Source organism: Dipodomys merriami, unplaced genomic scaffold, assembly GCF_024711535.1.
Source record: "Dipodomys merriami isolate MVZ:Mamm:240054 unplaced genomic scaffold, mDipMer1.0.p SCAF_47, whole genome shotgun sequence".
NCBI classification, from domain to species: domain Eukaryota; kingdom Metazoa; phylum Chordata; class Mammalia; order Rodentia; family Heteromyidae; genus Dipodomys; species Dipodomys merriami.
In genome coordinates, this window is record NW_027206035.1 from 1141684 (window position 1) to 1164324 (window position 22641).

The 22641-nt window shown below is 40.3% G+C and overlaps 1 pseudogene; it reads left to right on the forward strand.

The window, feature by feature from the left end:
* Positions 1 to 300: 300 nt before the first annotated feature.
* On the forward strand, positions 301 to 3197 carry LOC138808708 (histone-lysine N-methyltransferase PRDM7-like; annotated as a pseudogene).
* The last annotated feature ends 19444 nt before the right edge of the window (positions 3198 to 22641 follow it).

Consider the following 22641-nt stretch of genomic DNA (forward strand, 5'->3'; position numbering starts at 1 on the left):
TGAATAAATTCATCAAATACCACTTTATAAGAAATTTAATGAAGTCAAAATTAAACCTGAAAATGGGAATGGCCAAAACTTAAAATTGAATTAGAAACCTGTAGTTAGTGTTCAAATGAAGTCTTTGTATCTCTGAGTCAAAGGTTAATGGGGAACCAGAGTATGTGAGAAGAATAGATGATAATTTGGTAGTAAGAGATTTTACTTTTCTGAAGAAATAGGGACAAAGATTGTTGATCCCCAACTTAAATAACCATTGTTTTTCAACTTGGACGTAGGAAAAAGGAGGTAAAAATGAGCATGTACATCCTACAGGAAAGAAAGAGTTATGCTTATGAAGATATCCGTAAACCCCAGGATGATGATTACCTGTGTAAGTAACCCTCTGTGCTTGTTCAAACAGAAGGCAAATGTGCTTTTATAATAATTCATCAGGTCATTTGGCCCCCAATTACTGGTTTACTCTAGTAACTTCACATGAAGAACTAAGCGACAATGATATGCATTCTGTGCTCTTTCTCATGATTGTTAAATCTGGGAATGTACATATTTCAGGACTAATTTTTGCTTCTCTTGCCTCAGATTGTGAGCAGTGTCAGAACTTCTTCATCACCAGCTACACTGTTCATGGGCCACCTATATTTGTAAGAGACAATGTGGTGGACAAGGGGCATTATGACCATTCAGTCCTCAGTCTGCCCACTGGGCTGAGAATTCGTCTGTACAGTACCCTGAGGCTAGGCTTAGAGTATGGAATGAGGAATCTGATCTGCCATTGGGTTTGCACTTCAGCCCCTATGAGGGCTTGATCATAGAAGATGAAGATGCAGACAATAGGTACTCCTAGATGGTAAGAAATGCCCTCCCTTTCCCCCCTTTCTCTAACTCCATGTGTCCCCCTGTGCCTCCAATGAAGCATTGCTAGGACATGGACAAAATAATTGTATGTGTTTGTGGAATCTGCATAAACATGGACATGCTGATTTAGGATCAAAGTATAGCGCATATAAACAGAGTGTGTTAGAGGCAAAGTGCATCCTTGCTTAAGGAGCCTCTGTTAGGACTATGACAAATCCCCTCAGATGTGTAGACGGCATCTTATGTGTTCACAACTACTGAGTCCATGCAGGCTCAAAGAGCATCACTGGAATCAAGTAATGTGATTTTGCCGATTATTACCCAAAAGCCTTTAGCTTGTCTTTCTGAAACTCAGATCACAAAAAGGAGTAACTTCTATGTGTAGATGCAAAAAATAAATCCCAGGCCAACTGGAGTGAGTCCAGCAGTCATTTTCATGGTTCCTAAGAGGATATTATCCTCAGAATACTTGCACCCTGATTATCACACATATGGATTCCCATATCTCCATTTTTCTTTTGCTGTACTTGGTGCTTTCAAAATTATGAATATTTGATGGACAAGAAATAAAAATATAAATAGTATAGCTGGGTTCCATAGCTCAACCTTTAATTTGGACTTTTGAGATAGAGATGATGAGATCTCAGTCTGATGCCATTCCTAGCATAAAAGATTATAAGACCCCGATTACTAACAATGGCTGAGCACGTTGGTGCACATTTGTTATCCCAGCTACTGTGGAAGTACAATGGCTGGATAAAGTGAAGTATCTCCAGCAACCCAGGCAAGCACAAGCAGGATGGCAACCCAGGACAGCAGGGTAAATAATACCTCAAAAACAAACTGTGCACTGGTGGCTCAAACCTGTAAGTAGCTACTCAGAAAGCTCGGATATGAGTATCATGGTTCAAATCCAGCCCATGGAAGAAAGGCTGTGAAACTCTTATCTCCAATTAACCAGCAGAAAATCAAAAGCGGCGCTGTGGCTCAAGTGGTAGAGCGCTTGCCTTGAGTTGAAGAGCTGAAGGACAACATTCAGGCACAGAGTTTATGCCCCTTGACAGACAAAAAATACCTCAAAAATAAACAACACAAAAAGGGCTAGTGGTTCAAGTGGTAGACTGCTTGTATTGCAAGAGGTAAGTTTAGTTACTGAGTTCAATCATTAGCTCTGGTATGTATGTATGTATGTATGTATGTATGTATGTATGTATGTATGTATGTATGTATGCATATAAATATGTGTACTGTATCAAAATAAAAATTTCCATGAGAGACAAAATTAAGACATCAGAAGAAAAACCAAAGGGCCTAACTTCATTCATAGATCCTGCATCTGTAAAGCACATACTGTATACGAGTCAAAGAATTATCCTCAGTAGTTGAATAAATCATATTCCCTGAGTAATTGCGAAACACATGTGGAGATAGAAAGGACAATTTCATTGTAGGAGTATTTAACTATAATTTTTCTTCGTAGTTTTTGCAAAGTACATAGTGCCCTAACAACCTACAAGAAAGAACTTTAGTCTATTAGGGTATACTCAAACACGTAGAAGCAGAGTTGGAGCAGTGGTGAGGTTCAGAAAGCAGTGGTTCTATGGTATGTCCTGCAGCCCTGTGCCATGGGGAACCATTGTCGTATCAGGAAACAACATCATGAATAAACAAATTTCCCTCTATTGTCTTTATAAGACAAATGATTCTCTGAATTTCTATGGGAACATACTGGAGACAGGTGCATGAGTGAGTCCAATCTAAGGAAAATTACTTGGGCCAAATGTCAAATTATGTGTGCTAATCTAGAAACAGAATGCATGTCCCCACCAAAATCTATGACATAAACTTTAACTCAATTTAGAGAATCTGGAAATCAATCTATTTGTGACAAATAAGGATTAAGAGAAGTCTGGAACTGAGCTTTGAAAACAGTGCACTTAGAGTTCTAGAGTGGATGAGTATTAGGAGTAGATCCAAAGGGAGCAGAAACTTACCCTCTTATGTTTCCTTCCTGTGCCTGCTTCAACTTTAGGTATATGAACTGTGGCAGGTGTGCTGAGAATCAGAATCCGAGGGCCTTTCAGTATCAGAGGTAGATCTTCTACCAAACCTGTCATGTCATCAAGGCAGGATGTGAGCTGCTTGTCTCGTATGGGGATGAGTATTGACAGCAACTGGGCAGTAAGTGGAAGAAAGAGCTCACAGCAGAAACAGGTGGACCTTACTATGGTTCCTTAAAAAGGAAGAAAAGAAAAAAAATAATTCTCTTTAGGAATTTTCGAATATCAACTCTTCGGTGGAACAAAAGGCAATTTAACGTGAGAAAAATTTCAAGTTAAGTACCTCTGAATTTAAAGATGCAGTTTGTATACTTTATTAGGAAAATTTCCTTATTTTTAACTATTTGTCCTGATTTTACATTTTAAGAACTTCATATGTTTGAATGCAATACAAAATACCGTGCTAAAAGGCGTAGAGACCAAACAAAGAACCTACCAGCTCTCTTTCAAAGAACCAGTTACTTCTGGCCATTGCAGTTTTTTCTTAATTCCCTCCATATTTGCAAATATTATGCATATGCCATTGTTCATTCATTACATAGTCTACATATTCTGTGAATATATTACTAGGAAGAAAATCAGTTAGAATGAGAGTTCCTATAGAGACTTGTGTCTTTGACAAAAATGAATCCATCTTTTCTCAGGGCATTTTGCTCTAGCCATGGCCCTCAATTCTTGGTTCCATGGCTGCAACTAGGCCTTACTTTTCTTCCTCACTAGAAACAACTAAAAAGTTTTTAGTAAGGATGTTCTTTCAGAAGAAAGGCCTGAGATAGAGGAGGAAACATAGCCCTGTGAATATCTCCGAGATGGCCTGTCATCGGCGTGGAGAAGTTGACTCCTGTAGTTGGATGTGTCAGTGAGAGGACAAATAGGTTGGCAGTGATTTCAGAAACTCTAAGGAAAATATCTGTTATCTGCTACTGGAAAAAGAGTGTCAGTTCATGTTCTAAGAAAATGTAACAGTAAAAATAACTAAGAAACCAGACAGCCCTGATCTGTCCAGGAATCTCAGACTGCCCTGACCAATTATCTCCCAACTCTATCAGGAAGCAATTTAGGTCGGGAAATAATCCAGGAATAGTGCCCTCAGCATTCCTGTGATTGGCCCCACCTACCCCAACTTATAATATGCTTGCTATGTATGATTTAACCTATCCTGTAACTGCTAAGCTAGAAAGTCCCTGCCCTTACTGGAAATGATCATTCCCCAACCAATAAATTTAAGACTAGTTTACTACGAACCACCGGCCTATCACAAAATCAGTGTTGTAATGATCCTTCCACCTGCTTCATACAAAATAAAAAAAAACCTTGCTGACCAAGAGATTGGGACTGACAATTATTGACCTGCTGTGTCAGGGAAGATTTGTGAGTCCAGCTCGAGCTGTAATAAACGACCCCCCTGCATTTACATTGGCAAGGGCTCTCTGCTGGCCTTTGGGGGCGGTCTATGGCCTGGTACTTCAGCAGGAAGCAGGAGGACAGCGAGAGTCCAGAAGACAGGAGAGGCACAGGAGTGAATGCACCTTTCCGTGGAGACGCCTGGGCCATGCTTTTGAAGTTCCCAGCATGCACGTGTTGGCCTCCACGCAAGTCCCTGGAAGTCCCACTGGTCTGGGGCACACTGCCTGCTCTAGATCTACAGTCTGAACTTCCCCGTTGGCCCTGGACCTGGCTGGGCTGGAGCTGCACCCACCAGCCATGCTTCCTCCACCCTGTTGCGCATAGCTTCCCAGCCACTGCTTGGTCTTCAGCATCTATGCCAGTCTGGCTCTCTGGGGCAGGCTGAGGCTGAGGTGACCATTCCGGGTGCCCGTTCAAGTCGAGTGAGGCCAAAGCTGTGGTGGAGCCAGTCCTCACACACTTCCAGGTATGTCCAGAAAGGATTGAACTCCACTGGCCCAGTGCTGCCGTCCTCTCATCCCCAGAGTTTACCTCCATGTCCTCACCTTTGTTGTTGAAATTGTTCAGCCATTGTGATCTTAATTTCCATTGTCCTCCTTTGCAGTACTTGAGATTCCTTCCTCTTCTCACCAGGCCACCAGGCCCCATGGGATCCGCCCCAACAACCCCACCTCACAGACACTCTCCAGAACCAGGCAGCCTTTGGGCATGCTGCTTCCTGAGCCTCCGGCTTCCTGCCTCTTTCCTTGCTTCACCAGCTTCTGCCAAGGCCTCCTCTCCCCTCCACACTGCCCCAAACCTCAACCCCAGTGTGGCCTCCCATGTGGCCAAACTCATCTCCCTACCACGCCCAATCCAACCCCAGTGTGGCCACTGCACTGGAGAAGACAACTAAGGTCCAGCAGCAGCAAAGATGACACAGTGTACAGCTGGTTGAGAACTGGAGGCAGCATAGGTCTCTCTGATCATCTTTCTCTTCACTTACTCAGGTATTAATTGAATTTAGTATTTAATTTTTGGTACACAAAATCTCATAAGTATCTTCTTATTAAGCCTTTGCAGAATAGCTGGTAGAAATGCAGTCCCGGATTGTGTGTTGTTTAATTTTTTTGAGATTCAGAGATGTTTAAAGTAGTTATAATCATCATGAATTCTCACTTTCACAGTAGAGCGCTATTCAGAAAATAATTACTTATGCATCTATTATCAATTATTTACATGACTTGAAACTTAAAGTTTCAAATATTACAGGAAGTTCTTTGATTCATGTTGAGTGGATGTGAGTAGGTTGAGCTGTTGCATACATTCATTGTGTGTGTGTGTGTGTGTGTGTGTGTGTGTGTGTGTGTGTGTGTGTGTGTGTGTGTGTGTGTGTAGGGGGTGTATATGTATTATTGAAATCAGGGATAAGGATGAGCACTGGTCTGAACTTGTTTCCTTTTTCTGAGAGATATGGTATTTCTGTGTTGGTGGTAAGCTCTGACTGCTTGCCTTTGCCTGATGTGCACTTTGCAGTTTTTTTGTTCAAATAAGCTTATTTCTTATTGAGCAGATAGGGCTCTGATATTGCTTTGCCTTTAATCTGCCATCTAGGATCTTATTTTCCTCTTTAAAAATTAACATACAATATAAATTTTATCCCCTGTCTGATTTTCCCTTTAGTTTGCATTTTGAAATAAGTAGTATAAGAAGTTTGAGCTCTGTATTCATGAAGTTTGAATTTTCTTTTTAATGTAATAACTGGACACATTTGTTAGCACAAAGATCTTAAATTTCTTTTGTAGTTTTAGTTTAAAATACCCTCCTCCATGTGTTTAGCATGGGAAGACAAACAATTCCTAGTAAAAATGATAACAATTTATCCTTTAACTATCAGATAATTCATAATTAATGTCTAGTGGCAAATGAATACATTTCTGAATAGATTTCCTTGATAGACCCGTGCACAAAAATACCCCTCATAGGTGCTGAGAAGGTAGATTAGTGGTACACAGATTACCTTGCATGCATGAGGCCCTGGGTTTGATTCCTCCTCACCACGTAAGCAGAAAAAGCCAGAAGTGGTGCTGTGGCTCGAGTGGTAGAGCACTAGCCTTGAGCTGAAGAGCTGAGGGCAGCGACCAGGCCCAGATTTCACCACCAGCGACAAAAATAAATAAATAAACAAATAAATATATAAATGAATAAAGAAATAAAACAAACTCATACACAAGTAAATTAATTTCAAAGGTTGATTACTATTTTAGTTAGGGGCAGGGTGCCAAGATATAGCAGACCTCTGTCCCAAAGCTTCAAGAAGGATTTCAACAGTTGACAAATACTGAAAACAAAAAGTAAAAAACATAGCTCTGCCAATAACATATAGAATCTCCATTCAAACAGAAAGAAGTACTACGAATGAAATACTTTTTATAACATTTGTTAAGAGATTTTGGCTCTATATTAATTATCATATCAATTGACCTTCGAAAACTCTATAGGTGGGCCTGAGTCTCAAGGTCCTCTAACTAAAACTGGAGGAGAGAATCATCAACCTGGACTTTAAAAAATTGTTATTGTTAATGTAGTGGACATACGGGTCACCATTTTGTAATTTAGATAATGAGTTCATTTCATTTTCGAAAATCTAATCACTTCTTTGCTCTCTCTCTGTTTTTCCCTCCTTTCCCTGCCCACAAGTGGTATAGTTGATTGTCAACATAATATCTACAGAGTATCACTGCTGCATTTGTTTCCTTGTTCTCCTTGAATTTCTGTGGCTCCCTCACTGCCCAGAAATGGATAAACAAAAAAAAGAAAAATCCATCGTTTTCAATTCCTTTAATTCATTTCAATAGTTTCAGTAGTTTTATGAGATTGTCAGGCTCTGTCTGCACATCCCGAACACTTATACTTCCTATACCTAGTCATAACTCCCACCAGATTCTAAGATACACAAAATAATTCTGTTCACTTTCCACACAAGAAGAAGCTGAGATTCAGAAAGATTAAGTAACTTACTGGAAATACTGGGCTGAGCATAGTGGCTCACTCTTATATCCTTACCTACTCCAGAGAATGAGATCTGAAGATCATAATTTGAAACCAACCAAGGTTGACATATACCTTACATGTTTATCTCGTTAACCAGCAGAAGTCAAGAATTGTGTGATTCAAGTGGTACAGCTAGAATGCCACCAGACTTGAATGGGAAACCTAAAGATAGTGCCAATAGGATGATTTTTAAGAACCAATGCTGCCCCATACAAAATCTCAGACACCACACACACACCTTTAAAAAGATGTTAGTACGGAAACCCAAATAGTTTTTTTTTTAATTTTTATGTTTAGTTATTACCTTTATTGATGTATGACTTGATAGTCTTTACTGATGAGCCACAATTTAGAACTTTGTTGTAATTATATCCATGTCTGTGCCAGAGAAACATTCTCCTAGTTGTCTTCCCCCGTTTCTAGCAACGATAAGTTGTCTCGTCTTGGCCCAGTTTCAAGTTTATTGTTCTAGTAGATCACAACCATCCTAATAACAAGGGTTATAGGTGGTAACTACTGTACTGGACAATACCTGCCTTGGGAAAATTGTTCAAATTTATCCATTCAGTGGAGGTTGTTAGGATACACCCATGATCACTTTGTGCTTAGAATTGGGAACTTTTTAGGTCCAGGAATTCAGGACAAGCACTGTGTGCTACTTCATACTTGTTAACTTTAATTTCAGCTTCCTATTATCTACTTTAAGCATTGTGTGAAGAGAAAAATTGCCCCTAGGAGAGAGAAACACAGTACTAACTGTTGTTTTCAAAATACAGGAGGAGGAAAAGAAGTTCTGAAAGAGGCATATAGCCTAGACAATGAGTTCTTAGAAACTTGGGCTGCCTGTTAATCTTAACTTCAACATAGAAAGTCAGAGCCTGCAGTGGCTTGTAAGCTCCATTTATATTCCTGAGCATGCGGCTCCCTTCCCCTCAGCCCTCTGATCCTTTACATCAGGGTTTCTTAGTGTGTCTTAATGTGTTCCTGTTAGTTCAGTGCACAGGTTAAAAATTAAGCATGCCCAACCATGGGTTTCCATTGCCCTAGTAGACGTTTTGCATTTTAGGACATTCCTTCCAGGGAAGTCTCTTCTTGGGCCCTCATGTGCATATGATCACAGAAGCGAATGTCTCACAAACCATGGAACGCAGTTGTTCAATGATGATTAACTCACACAGAGGCACAGACAGGTTGGGTTAGGAGACTTTGTGAGAGGCCTTGGATGGGCACATGGCAACATTGACAGTAATTCCTCAGAGAAATACCACTGATTAGAGGGCTATGGAGAGGTAAAAGGAGAATGAATTTAACCAAGTTCTTATCTCAGAGAGAGAAATAGATTAGACAGAATGATAGGAGAGTGATTTAAAAGAAAAGAAGAAAAATGGAAATAAAAATTTAAATTTAAACAGTGAAACACTTAAAAATTATGTAAGTTTAAAGAAATGGTATTGAGAGAAGGATAGAATGAGAGGAGGTGAGGGATAGGAGACATGAAAAACTAAAATATAAAAGTGCTTAAAATTAGTTATTAAAAATTAGGGCTGGGAAAGTGGCTCAGTGGTAGAGTGCTTGCCTTGCATGAATGAGACTCTGGGTTCGATTCCTCAGCACCACATAAGCAGAAAAAGCTGGAAGTGGTGCTGTGGCTCAAAGTGGTAGAGCACTAGTCTTGAGCTGAAGAGCTGAGGGACAGTGCCCAGGCCCAGAGTTCAGGCCCCATGACTAGCAAAAAACAGACAAACAGGAAATTATATAGGTATAAAGATATAATATTGCTACTAAAGAATTTAAGCCTAAGAGCTTATGAATTGAGTAATAAATTTCTGGATTAAGTGTATATACCATAGGGTATAAGGTCTAATAATTGACGACGGGTATATATATATATGGGGATGGGCATAATATCAATTAAGTCACTCAAAAAAGAAAGAAAGAGAAAAAACAGAAAATAAAAAAGTACCAAAAGATCAGAAGATATAAAAAAGCACACACCCACATACACCTAAAATAAACATTATGAGAGGAAAAAAAAAGATTAATAGAAAACAATTAAAAAATAAAACTTAAAAAAAGCTACAAAAAGAGTTATTTTTTGGAGAGGTGATGAGAAGATCCTTTATCTCCACTGTGTCCATAACCACTCTCTTGGTGCAGTCTCAGGTCTGCTTGTGGTGTTTGGTTTTCCTGTGGCTTGATTGGATTCTTAAGTCAGTTTGTTTGAGCAGGCAGAATAATGCTCTGCTTTACCCAGGATTTTGTGATCCTCTTCCCAGGCTAGTTCAATGGGAGGGAGATCTGCTTTGAGTATCACAAAAGAGGGAGATGGCTGTTTCCTCTACTTTCAAGATGCTGTGATGAGGATAGGTTCTGGGTAGGGTTGAGGCTTTTCAGCAAACTAGCTTTTCCCTGAGGGGGTAGTTCCAGAGACACTCACAGAACGCAGCCTGGATCCATTCTCAGGGTTTGTGTTTACTGAATTTTAGTTGATTTTCTAGGCTGCTGTAGGGAGGGGCAGCCTCTGGTTCTGTTTACACAGTGAAGAAAGTCTCTCCTGAGGTGGGAGGCGGATCTTCCTCTGTCTGGGCTGGGTTATTTTCCCCTGGGTGTAGCTGAGCCTGGCAGGTTAGCTAAGGTTCTTGTGACCTGCTAAATGACTCTTTTCTTTTCTTCCAAGGCCTGAGTTGGAGCTAGTTGCTCACAGGGGCCTTTGTCAGTATGGAAGATGGAGATCTCCGGTGGTTGGGGAGGGATGGCTTTCCCTTCTCTGCTCCCAGATAAGGAGTGAGGATGTCAGCGTTCTACTCATGCCAGAGTGTTGGTTCCTGAGTTGTCTCTGGTGTGTGATCTGCAGGATGAAGATATCTGCTCTTTGTCAGTTCTTGCTGGTGATGAGTAGAATCTGCTCACCCGCTGTGTCTGGTGCTGTTTTCCTGAATTCTCTCTGCTATAGGTATGGCCACTACAGCCACTGTCACTGCCGCTGCATCCGTTGCAGCCTTGCCTACTGGCAATTGCTCAGTTTTGCCTCCTTGTGTGGATTTTCCCTCTCTGGCCAAACTCTCTGTACCTGATGGCACACTTGGAGTGATTCTGTAGTGTAGGACTGTTTACTAAACTGTGTTTAGGAACACTAAAACTGCTTTCTTTGCTGGAGCTTGATTAGCCTCCAGGTTCTCCTTTGCCATCTACCTCAGAACTTCTGTAATGAGATTCTTATCCCCAATTAGCAATCAGAAAACTAGAAGTGGACTCTGGTGGAGTGCTTCACTTCAGCTGAAGAGCTCAGGGACAGCACCCAGAGTTCATGTCCCATGACTGATAAAAAATAGAAAGAAAGAAAACAAGAGAGTGCCCAGAGCCAGTGGCTCATACCTGTAAGTCTAGCTAGTCAGAGGCTAAGATCTAAGGATCAAGGTTCAACGCCAGCTTGGTCAGGAAAATCTATGAGATACTTATTTTCATTTAACCACTGAAACCCATAAGTGACCATGTAACTCAAAGTGGTAGAGCACTAGCTTTGAGCACAAAAGCTCAGGGGCAGGATCCAGGACCTGAGTTCAAGCCCCACAACTGACAGAAAAAAAAAGAATGAGAAGCCTCCTTAATGAAATAACTAGACAAGTACAATATACAAAATAATTCCTCCCTTCCTTCTTTTCTTCCTTCCATATGTTCACATCCTTCCCTCGTTTTAATCCTAGAACTTAAACTCAGGGCCTTATGCACTTTAGGTAGGTGCTCTACCAGTTGAGCCATACACCTGCTTTTTTTGCATTAGTCATTTTTGTTTTTGTTGGTCATGTGTCTTAAACTCTGTGCCTGGGCGCTGTCCCTGAGCTCTTCAGCTCAAGGCGAATGTTTACTGCTTGAGTCACAGCACCACTACTGGTTTTTTATGGTTTATTGGAGATGAGTCTCACAGACTTTACTGCCTGGGATGGCTTTGAACTTTAATGTACAGATCTCAGACTCCTGAGTAGCTAAGACTACAGGCATGAGTCACCTGCACCCAGCTCTGCTTGAGACATTTTTGTGGTATGGTTTTATGTTTATTACCAGGGCATTATGGACCACAATCCTTCTTTTTACCCTTTCTGAGTAGATTAAATAAAAAGCACAATGCATTGGTTCAGATATTGATTGAGATCCAATATTGTGAATGTTTTGCCTGGGCTAGCATCAAATCATAGTCCTCTCTGCATTAGTCAAGACACAGCAGATAGCATTACGAGTGTGAGCTCCCATGATTGGCTCAAATTTCTGACTACTAAAACATATGAATAAAGTTTTAATAATTTTAAATGATGAATTTGGGGACAATGGGTGCTCTTACTTGCCTAGTTCCAAATTTCAGCAAAAGTCCCAAATATTAACTTTTGATTTCCTCGAGTAAATTAAATAAGCAAATACATTTAATTTATTTTATTTTTTTATATTTTTGGGTCCGGTCGTGGGGCCTGAACTCTGGGCCTGGGTGCTGTCCTTCAGCTCTTCAGCTCAAGGCTAGCGCTCTCTACCACTTGAGCCACAGCAAAACTTCTGGATTTTTTCTTTTTGCTTATGTGGTGCTGAGGAATTGAACCAAGGGCCTCAGGCATGCAAGGCAAGCACTCTACCACTGAGCTACCTTCCCAGCCCAAACTTTTAAAAGCAATTAACTAAAGAAAAAAGTTAAACACTAAACATCCTTACCATTGCAACTTTGGATTTAATACTTTGTCAAACATTGCTTATATCATAGTTGTATTTTTCTGGGCAGTATATTCCATACACGAATCATGCCACCACCAAAGTTGAGGGCTAAACAGCCTATAGGCTATGGACAAATATACAAGGGAAGGCATGTGAGGATTATAGCCATGAGCCACCAATGTCTAAATCAATTATTCCTTTAACAAAAATCAAAATGGCTACAGTATGGTTTAACAGAAAGCTTGAATCCTTATCAAGTTTGCTCCTGACCTGCTATTCTAATAGGACCCCAAAAAATTCACACTCAATTCTCAACTGAAGTAGAGGATATCCATTGCATGCTCTGCAGCATCATAAATCACTTGCTGGTGAGGAAAAATACCTCTTTTCCATAGGAAATGCTCAATAAATTCTGATTATTGAATAATCATAAACCTAGGAGATGGAAAATACCACTATCCAATCACATTTTTTTGTTGTTCATTGTCGTATTTGAACTCAGGGTCTGGGTGCAGTCCATGATCCATTTTTTAGCACTCTACCACTTGAGCCACAACCCCATTTCTGTGTTGATTTTTTGTTGTTGTTGTTCAGGGGGCCTGATATCTGGGTCTGGGTGCTGTCTCTCAGCACTTCAGCTTATGGCTAGCACTCTACCAATTGAGCCTTTTCACAACTTCCAGCTTTTTCCGCTTATGTGGTGCTGAGGAATTGAACTCAGGGCCTCATGCTTGCAAAGCAAGCACTCTACCACTGAGCCAAATTCTTAGCCCCCACTTCCGGTTTTTGAGTGATTCACTGGACCTAAGTATCTCATAGGGACTTTTCTGCCCGAGTTGGGTTTAAAACATAATCTTTCCATCTCAACTTCCTGAGTAAGATTATAGGCATGAGCCATCTGTCCATGGCTCCATCCACATTTTTATACAAGTGAATAAAGCTCAGTGATAAAGTGTCTTCCTCTTTAACCAAAAGCAGGTAAATAACCAAAATTGAATTTGAAATTCAGTTGAGTCTGAGGCTATATTTTTAACAACTGGGTTGTAAGTTATTTGTTCATTGCACAATTTTGTTAGTAGATACAGCAGAAATGTCATAAATTTTCTATTTCTTTTTTTTTGAACATTCTTTTTTTTGGGGGGGGGGTCCGGTCGTGGGGCCTGAACTCTGGGTCTGAGCGCTGTCCCTCAGCTCTTCCGCTCAAGGCTAGTGCTCTATCACTTGAACCACAGCTCCACTTCCGGCTTTTTTCTTTTTGAGTATGTGGTGCTGAGGAATCGAACCCAGGGCTTGAGCATGCAAGGCAAGCGCTCTACCACTGAGCCACCTTCCCAGCCCCATGAATTTTCTATTTCACATGGCCCATGACACATAGTTGCGTGTGGTATGGTAAGCCTGTAATTCCATCACTTGGCAGGCTTAAGCAGAAGCCTGGTAAGTTCAAGACCATTTTGGCAATGGAGTAAGATGCCATCTCAGAAGGGCAGAAAGTAAATGGCTCCTGAATATATAAGCCTTGGAAGTTACTTTCCCATCTTCTGTGTCTACAATGAGAAGCTTAAGACTCTCCACGGCCAAACAGAAAGCATGACCCAAAAGACTAACCCAAAACACCTGGATACAAGCTGGGTCGACTCATTCTTGGGCCAATATAGTGTCACCCAAAGGCACTATTGAATAGTTGGGTCCATGTGCCCTCTTCTTCTCTCCAGAAGGGCCATTTCAAAATCATCATTCCTAGAAATGAAAAGACAGCAGTGATAGTAGGATTTCCATTCCAGCATATTTACACGTCAGTGAGCACTTAGACATTGGCAACTATAATATTAAGAGACTAGCAAGTGGCGCGCAGTACCTGAACAAACTTATAGTTCATAACATATGTTTTGTGAATTAGAACCAATTAAGTTTGCTACCATAGCTGCAGCAGGTGCAGTACCAGTTGGGGGATGGCAGCAGCATCCTTAGCTCCAGTCCCTTGACCTCTGGAGTGCATCATGAAACCCAGCCACCCTTCACAAAGGCTGAAAGAGAAGGGGGCCACCATAGAATGCTAGGCTCTTATGGTGTGTCATGAGACCCTCACCTCACTTCTGTTTCCTGGCTGGATAAGTTGGGGCTGCGTGCCTGTATCACTTCACTCCTGATTCTAGTCTGGGTCGGTAGTTGCCGTGTGCCTGTACAACCTCACTCTGGCTTCTGGTCTGGCTGCGTGGGGGCCCATGCCCATGTCACCTCACTCCTAATTCCAGTCTAGGTGAGTGTGGGGTTGTGTGCTTGTGTCACCTCACTCCTGCTTCTGGTGTGCATGTGTAGGGGAGTAGGGGTCATGGTGCCTGTGTCACCTCACTGCTGATACTGGTAGGGGTAGGTAGGAGCAATGTGCCTGCACCACCTCACTACTGCGTCCTGGCTGGATAAGTCTGGGCTAATGCCCTTTTGACCTCACTCCCGCTTCATTTCTGGATGAGTGGGGGCCATGTACCCATGTTTCCTCACTCCTGCTTCAGGTCTGGGTGAGTGGAGGTTGCGTGCCTGTGTCACCATACTCCTGCTTTTGGTCTGGGTGAACAGGGGAGTAGGGGCCATGTGTCTACACCACCTCACTTGTACTTCCAGTCTGGATCGGTCCGATTGGCTCTAAGGTAATTACTCTATCCAGATGATGTTTACCATCATGGACTGCAGCCCATGCCAGAGGTTAGACTTTTCCAGTTCTCATAACAAAGCATGACATTAAGGGATTAAGATGGAACCTTGCTGGGTTTGAGAACTATGTTATAAAATTGTGCACGCGTGTGCGCTTGTGCACTGGTCTTGGGCCTTGAACTCAGGGTCTGAAGTGATTCTGAGATATTTGATTAAGGTAGAGCTCTACTGCTTCAGCCACAGCTCAACATATAGCATTTCGGTGGTTAATTGGGACTAAAATTCTCCCAGATTTTCCTGTCTGGACTGGCTTTGAACACTATCCTCGGATCTCAGACTTTTCAGTAGCTAGGATTTACAGGTGTGAACTATGGGCGCCTCTATATTTGCTTGATTGCCATCCAGAGAAAACTGTGCTTGTTAAGTATTCTGGAGTAAAAAGATTTGAACTCTTTCAATGAGCAGTGGTGAAAATACTCAGGTTCTAGCCTGGCATTGGTGGATCAGGCCTCTAATTCTACCGATTCAGGAATGTGAAATCTGAGAATTGCAGTTTGAAATCAGTGTGTGGAGGACAGAGTTCTTGAGACTCTTTATCTCCAACGAACTACCACAAACCTGGGAAGTGGCACAGTAACTAAGTGGTAGAGCACCAACCTTGAACAAAAACGCTCAGGCACAGCACTTAGGCTGTGAGTTCAAGTCCAATGAGCACAAAAATGAAACAAATCAAGAAAAAAAACCTGGGTTCTTCAGTAAGAGTTTATCATTATAAATATCACTTTCCCATTATATTAAGCTTTGTCATAGGTACATGAATTTTAGGGTATTAAGAAACTTACTAAAAATATAGGAAGCATTTTGTGTGTGTGTGTGTGTGTGTGTTTGTGTGTGTGTGTGTGTGTGTTTGTGTGTGTGTGTGTGTGTGTGTGTGTGTGTGTGTGTGTGTGTTTGCCAGTCCTGAGGCTTGAACCAGGGGCCTTATTCTCTTGATTGGATTTTTTCCATTAAAGCTGGTACTCTGCCACTTGGTCTACAGCTCTACTCCCAGATCTTTTTAATTCTTATTTGGCAATAACAGTTTTACACACTTTTCTGCCTGTGGAGGCCGATTCTGGAATGTGATCATTTGAATCCTACTATAAAATATGTGTGTGCAGATAGCTCTACTATAAGGCTGACTTACACTTCTTCATGTGTATATGTAGGATTTCTTGGGTGGAACTTCCACACTAGTTTCTGTTGCTGCACTGATTCATTTAATTGCCAACTTTGTGTAGGGTATCTTTCCCTACTTCCTTATGAGTATTTTTGTTTTCTTTTTTAATAAGGATTCTGCTTAGGTAGACATGAAACTTCAATATAGATTTGATTTGCATTTCCTTGAATATTAAAGATGTTGAATATTTTCATGTATTCCTTAGAAACCTACATCTGTTTTGGGAATGATCTAGTCATTCTAATCTAATCATCTAGCCTATTTATTGATAAGATTGTTCTTAGGTTGTTTCATTTTTTTGAGTCTATACATCTAGATATTAGGATTTCTTCTGTTACTCAAAAGGCAGGAGTTTAGGCTTATTTTACTTAATCTTAGCAAAAGATGACTTGTGAGCTTCAAATTATTTAATTGATGATCGATTAAAAATGATCTGAAGAATGTGGCTCACACAGGAGTGTGCCTGCCAACAAGTACAAGTTCTGAACTCAAACTTCAGTGTCTACAAAAAAAGAGATATATTTAAGTATTTTAAAACAATAAAATTTAATCAGTTATATACTCTCAAAATATGTAATTCTAAATATTTCACTATTATTCATGGTAAAGCTATTGGAAATTTTAGCATAAGCTAACAATTTTAGTTTCTATTTTTTCCTTGGTAATCATTCAAGCCAACAAAACTGATAAAATACAGCTACTGCCAGGTGCTGGTAGCTCATGTCTGTATTTCTAGCTACTCAGGAGGCTGACATCTGAGGATTGCAGTTCAAAGTCAGCCTGAGCAGCAAACTCTGTGAGGCTCATCTCTAAATAACCACCAGAAAAATAGAGGTAGTGCTGTGGCTCAAGTGGTAGAGTGTTTTCCTTGATCTGAATAGCTGAGGGACTGCCCCAAGGCCCCAAGATAAAGCCCCATGACCAACAAAAAACAAAACAAAACAAAACAAAAATCCAACTTTATATAAAGAGGAAGAATCTCCAAGTTTTTATTCAAGATTTTTAATGCTTGTGGCAAATGATTTATCTGGTAGAAAGTGGACAGCTTATATCTGTCATTGTGATAAACTTGCTACTATGTGGTTGATTTTCTCCCATTTATAATTTCATTCATCTAACATTGTTGAAGATGAAAAATCCATCAAGGACATGACACACTATTTGGCAAAACTGGTAAGTTAAAATGACTATTTTTTTTTCAAGTTTGGAAAAGAAACTGGGTTTTCCATCCCTCCCCAGGATTTGAACAATGAAAAAAATTTTCCCAAATGTGAGGAAGACAGCTCATATTCAAATAATTAGAAGATAATGAAAAGAATGTTTAAGACACATAATATATTTAATTTTGAACCTTCCTCTCAAGAAACTTCCGAGAAACTTAGCAAAAATTGGTTATAGATATTTATATCAAAGAGCTCACTGCTGTTGCCTCATACCTATAATTTGTTACTCAGAAGGCTGAATCTGGGATTGAGACTGGAGCCAGCATGGCAAAGCAATAATTGCATGGATGATATCCCTTGCTGTTAGATCATATGTGCCTTCCTCCCATCCTCAATGTGAAGCTGTCTCCCCACATTACCAGCCTTCTGAAATATTGACATTATCATTGTATTTTCTGGTTTTCTCCTTCAGCATGAAAGGTTCATGGAGCAGGCCACTTGCAGCTGTATTCACATCTGTTTCTCCAGTTGCCTACAACATTGCCTGGTCCTTAGTTCTTAGTAGCCTTGTGTAGATGAAACTGCCCTGCTCATGTAATCTCAGAATTCAGTCAGGAAAGCTCATCAAGCTGTGATCTTTTGGTTAATAGTTAATTCTTCTAATTATTTTTTGCTCTTTGTGTATCTAAAGTCCACGTAAGGGTGAAATAAGTGGCTGACACCTATCTGTTGTAATGGCAACGTTGACTGTGACATCATAGAAGTTTATTGTGAAGCTGCATGAAGACTCTTCCACCAAAGCACTGCAAATCGTAGCCTCTCACATCCAGGAATAGATTTAACAGCTCTGCAATCAAACCATCATTCACTCTCTGCTGGATTCGGACAGAGTTTCCCTTTCCTATTTAAAATAAAGAAAACTTCAAGACATGCTTTTTAATGTAATTGACTTATGGAAATGTCCCTCCAAACAAAAAAAATAAGAATGCCTTTAGTGGAATGTAAATACATGGCAAGGAATAAAACAAGCATAAAATTTCCTAGGGAAAACATCAATAGTTGCATCTGCTACAAATGTTGGTCCTTAAAACTAGGACTTGATTCTCACATCAGTAATCCTAATATAATATAAGGTAAAGAAAGTTTTATTTTGGTGCCAGTCCAGCGGTTGAACTTGCACTCAGAGCTCTTAGTGCTCTTGCTCAAGTCCAAAAATTTACTACTTGAGTCACAGCTCCACTTCTTGTATATTTGGTATTGTAGTTGTAATAAGAATTTCCCAGACTTTTCTGCCTGTGCTTGCTTCAAACTGTGATCCTCGATGTCAGCCTCCTGAGGAGGATTACAGGCATGAGCCACCAGTACCAAGCTAAAAGTTACTTTTTTGAGATATAAAAATAAGGTATATAAAGCAACATAAACAAATGAAACATTAGAACAACAAAACTGAAACAAGTTATATAAAAGATATATAAAGATAAAAATGAAGGCCCCCAGTTCAAGCTTCAGGAACAGCACAAAAGAAATAAAGAAGTGTAGAAGAAGAGAAGAAATAGTGAAAGGGTTTTAAATTAATAAATCACAAAATTTTGGCAAAGTAGCAGGGTATAAAATTAAACCTCAAAAATCAATGGGTTTTCTGTATGCAAACAATGAGAAAAGCGTGGTTGAAATTAGGAAAGCAACACCATTTGTAATAGACCCACAAAAAATAAAATACTTAATGCAAGAAGAAAAGGACCTCTATGATCAAAACTTTAAAAACTTGAAAAAGCACATAATAACAGAAGTTAGAAAATGGCAAAACCTCCCATGGTCCTGGATTGGAAAGATTAACATCGTGAAAATGGCAATACTTTCCAAGGCTATCTATAAATTCAGCGCAAGACCTATCAAAATTCCAACCTCTTTCTTCAAGGAAATAGAAGAGGCAATCCAAAAATTCATATGGAACAATAAAAGACCCAGAATAGCAAAAACACTCCTCAACGGGAAGAACACTGCTGGAGGAATATCAATAACAAATTTCAAACTCTACTCTTAAAGCCATGGTAATCAAAACAGCTTGGTACTGGCATAAGAACAGACCTAAGGACCAAAGGAATAGAATTGAAAACCCTGAAATGAACCTACAGACCTATAGCCAACTAATCGTCGATAAGGGAGCTAAAACAATAGAATGGAAGAAAGACAGCCTCTTCAAAAAATGGTGCTGGCAAAATTGGTTAACTACTTGTAGAAAACTAAAGCTAGATCCTTATATATCACCCTGCACCAGAATCAACTCCAAATGGATCAAAGACCTCGAAGTCAAAGCAGACACTCTGAAAACATTACTGGATGGAATAAAAGAAACCCTAGATCTCCTTGGCTCAGGCCGAAATTTTCTGAATAGAGACCAGAAAACACAACAAATCAAAGAAAGGTTGGACAAATGGGATTGTATAAAGTTGCAGAGCTTCTGCATGGCAAAGGAAATAGCTAGCAAGATCAATAGAAATCCTGTGGATTGGGAGAAGATCTTCACTAGCCATACAACGGACAAGTTTCTCATATCTAAAACATACCTGGAACTCAAAAAATTAAACCACCCAACAACAAATCCTCAAAGAAACAACTGCCAGATAAATAAGTGGGCTTAAGATTTAAAGAGAAACTTCTCTGAAGAAGAAAGAACAATGGCCAATAGACACATGAAGAAATGCTCAACATTCCTATCAAAACAACATTGAGATACCACCTCACTCCAGTTAGAATGGCAAAAATCAAGAACTCTAACAACAATAGATGCTGTAGGGGATGTGGACAGAAAGGAACTTCACTGTTGGAGGGAATGTAAACTTGTTCAACCACTTTGGAAAGCAGTATGGAGGTTCCTCAAAAAACTTCACATAGAGCTCCCCTATGACCCAGCAATCCCACTTTTGGGCATTTACCCAAATGTTTACAAACAAGACCACACTAAAGCTACCAACACAACTATGTTTATTGCAGCATTATTTACCCTAGCTAAGATATGGAACCAACCTAGATGCCCCTCAGTAGATGAATGGATCAAGAAAATGTGGTATATATACACAATGGAATTCTATGCCTCCATCAGAAAGAATGACATCGTCCCATTTGTTTGGTAATGGAAAAACTTGGAAAAAATTATGTTAAGTGAAGTAAGCCAGGCTCAAAGAAACATAGGTCCCATGGTTTCCCTTATTTCCAATATCTAGTATATGTTTGAGTCAAGCAGAAAAGTTCAGATAATGTGATGTTAGGAAAATGAACACTTAGATATGTATTTTAATGTTTTTTTCCTTCATGCATGTGTTTCTAACGCATTTATAAGATTATTTCTTTGTATGTCCCTCCCCCACAGTATAACCCCTGCTTTCACTATATTTTATATCGGTATAACTTGTGGAGGAGATGGGGAAAAACAAGTCGTTTAAGGATACAGGTGGACTTGTTGCAACAATGAGAAGTACAAGTTGTCATGTTGAAAACGAGCTTTACATCATCAGTGCGGGGGGGGGATGATTGGGTGGGGTGTGGGGGGAGGCTGGGAAGGGATGTGAAGGGTAAACAAAGGAGGAGGCGGCAATGCTTGGTAAGAAATGTATGCATTATCCTGCCCATGTAATTGTAACCCCTCTGTACAGTATGTTCACAAATAAAATAAAATTAAATTAAAATAAAAAAGAAAGAAAAGAAGAAAAATGGAAATAAATTTGACTTTAAACAATGAAACACAAAAATTATGTAAGTTTAAAGAAATGATATTGAGAGAAGGATACAATGAGAGGAGGGAAGGGATAGGAGACATGAAAAACTAAAAAATAAAAGTGCTTAAAATTAGTTATTAAAAGATTAGGGCTAAGAAAGTGGCTCAGTGGTAGAGTCCTTGCCTTGCATGCTGAGACCCTGGGTTCGATTCATCAGCACCACATAAGCAGAAGAACCTGTAAGTGGAGCTGTGGCTCAAAGTGGTAGAGCACTAACCTTGAGCTAAAGAGATGAAGGACAGTGCCCAGGCCCCATGAGCACCAAAAAAAAAAAATACACATAAACAGGAAATTATATAGGTATAAATATATAATATTGCTACTAAAGAATTTAAGCCTAAGAGCTTATGAATTGAGTAATAAATTTCTGGATTAAGTGTGTATACCATGGGGTATAAGGTCTAATAATTGATGACGGGTATATATATGGGGACGAGCAGAATAGCAATTAAGTCACACAAAAAAGAAAGAAAGAGAAAAAAGAAAATAAAAAATACCAAAATATTAGAAGAGATAAAAGAAAAGCACACACACACATATACACCTAAAATAAAAATTATGAGAGGAAAAAAAGATTAATAGAAAGCAATTAGAAAATAAAATTTAAAAAGATACAAACACAGTTCTATTTTTGGAGGGGGGATTGGAAGGTCATTTATCTCCACTGTGTCCATAACCAGTCTCTTGGTGGAGTCTCTGGTCTGCTTGTGTTGTTTGGTTTTCCTGTGGCTTGATTGGATTCTTCAGTCAGTTTGTTTGAGCAGGCAGAATAATGCTCTGCTTTACCCAGGATTTTGTGATCCTCTTCCCAGGCTAGTTCAATGGGAGGGAGATCTGCTTTGTATCACAAAAGAGGGAGATGGCTATTTCCTCTAGTTTGGAGATGCTGTGATGAGGCTAGGTTCTGGGTAGGGTTGAAGCCTTTCAGCAAACTAGCTTTGCCCTGATGGGCTAGCTCCAGAGACACTCACAGGGCCCAGCCTGGATCCATTCTCAGGGTTTGTGTTTACTGAATTTTAGTTGATTTTCTAAGCTGCTGTAGGGAGGGGCAGCCTCTGGTTGTGTTTACACAGTAAAGAAAGTCTCTCCTGAGGTGGGAGACGGATCTTCCTCTATCTGGACTGTGTGATTTCCCCTGGGTGTAGCTGAGCCTGGCAGGTTAGGTAAGGTTCTTGTGACCTGCTAAATGACTCTTTTCTTTTCTTCCAAGGCCTGAGTTGGAGCTAGTTGTTCAGCGGGGCCTTTGTCAGTATGGAAAATGGAGATCTCTGGTGGTTTGGGAGGGATGGCTTTCCCTCCTCTTCTCCCTGAGAATGAGTGAGGATGTCAGGGTTCTACTCATTCTAGAGTGTTGGTTCCTGAGTCGTCTCTGGTGTGCGATCTGCAGGATGAAGATATCTGCTCCTTGGCAGTTCTTGCTGGTAATGAGTAGAATCTGCTCACCCCCTGTGTCTGGTGCTGCTTTCCAGAACTCTCTCTGTTATAGCTATGGCCGCTATGGCCAGTGTCACTACTGCCGCATCCGTTGCAGCCTTGGCTACTAGCAAGTGCTCAGTTCTGCCTCCTTGCCTGCATTTTCCCTCTCGGGCCAAACTCTCTGTACTGTGATGTCACCCTTGGGGTGATTCTGTAGCCTAGGACTTTTCACTAAACAGTGTTTAGGAACACTAAAACTGCTTTCTATGCTGGAGCTTGGTTAGCCTATAGCTTCTCCTCTGCCATCTGCTTCTGAACCTCTCTAATGAGATTCTTATCTCCAATTAGCAATCAGAAAACCATAA